Source organism: Hippopotamus amphibius, chromosome 5, assembly GCF_030028045.1.
Source record: "Hippopotamus amphibius kiboko isolate mHipAmp2 chromosome 5, mHipAmp2.hap2, whole genome shotgun sequence".
Classification (NCBI taxonomy): Eukaryota; Metazoa; Chordata; class Mammalia; order Artiodactyla; family Hippopotamidae; genus Hippopotamus; species Hippopotamus amphibius.
This window is the reverse complement of record NC_080190.1, coordinates 114,928,289-114,929,693: the sequence shown is the minus strand read 5'-3', so window position 1 is coordinate 114,929,693 and position 1,405 is coordinate 114,928,289. Positions and strand designations below refer to the sequence as shown.

Here is a 1,405-nt window from a genome sequence, read left to right as displayed (position 1 = left end):
AGTATAAAAAATAATAAATGTAAGGTTTTAAATTTTAATCACCAAATTGAAGAACAAAAAGTTTGAGATCGAGATCATAAAGATATCAGCAGAAGATGATTTGTAATCTCAAAACAATGTATGATTTTAATACATTTAAAATTTTTTGGTTAAAAGTCCTTTGCTTTTGCATTTTAAAATTTACAGCACAAATAAAATGAGGTTAAAAGGAAAACCTCTTATTTCCTTGAGGAAAATGATATAAAATCACAGTCACTTAATAATTACCTTTACTTTTACAACAGAAATACTTTTTTTAAAATGGCTTTATTAAGGGATATTGACATGCAAGAAAACACATGTGATGAAAGTGTACAATTCGATAAGCTGTGACAAGTATATCCTTGAAAACACCTCCTTGATGAAGACTAAACAGATCTTTCATCTCCAAAAGTTTCCTCATACCCCTTGATAATTCCTCCCTCAGCTTCCTCCCCAACCACCCTCTTCCCTCAGGGCAACCACTGATGAGCTTGCTGTCATGGTACCTTAGTACGTATCCACCAGCAATTTTTTCCAGGACCCTGGTGGACTTCCTTTACATAAAACAGTATAGTATGGTCAGCCTCCGATGTTGACGGGTCCTGCATCCATGCACATGGAGGGCTGACTGTACTTTTAATAATCTATAACTGTACTAAAATCCTCTTCACTCAACTGAAAAAATAATTTGTTTCCTAACTGGAAGAAAAAGCAATAATGCCTGAGTGAGGCGGATGATACGCAGGTCATTAGAAAGTACTCTTAACTGAGTAATCATTTTGCAGATTATTTTTCATATTCCACAGCCTAATGCTAATTGGATTAAAGAGTCAAGAATCCAGGAAATGAAGTAAAAGAGATGTGTTGATTTTAATAAATAGGGTTTTTTTTTTCCTGTCTCATCTGTCAGCTGATTTCTAATTAATAAATGGACTTTCAAAACCTGGCAAAAAAATGGAGATCTCCACTGACAAATGTTCAAATAAAGTGTATGTTTTTTTTAAAGAAAAAAAAGCAGCTATCTGTTGGAGTTCTGATAAGAACAGATACTACACTTGATCTTAGCCAAAAGGCTGAGAAGCGATTCTGTTGGAGTTCTGTGTCAATAAGAAAATTAAGTGAATTGTGGAAATGACATTAAAACACCACCTAAACTCTCTCTTATGAAAATACAAGTTTATTCTGACTTATTATGACAACATGTCAAAATTATGTTTGCATACAAGTAAAGACTAGCTGAGGATGCTAAAAACTACAGCAGTTGAATTTTGGTGGTTTGTAGATTTCTGTGTATATTTTGCATTTTGTTTTTAATTAAATAAATATTTTTGTGATGAATGTGTAATAAATAATTTATTTCTATCCCTTTCCAATTTACGTTATT

At 32.5% G+C, this 1,405-nt stretch overlaps 1 pseudogene; it reads right to left on the bottom strand.

The window, feature by feature from the left end:
* Nucleotides 1-899: 899 nt before the first annotated feature.
* Nucleotides 900-1,106, bottom strand: LOC130854743 (U2 spliceosomal RNA; annotated as a pseudogene).
* Nucleotides 1,107-1,405: the final 299 nt, after the last annotated feature.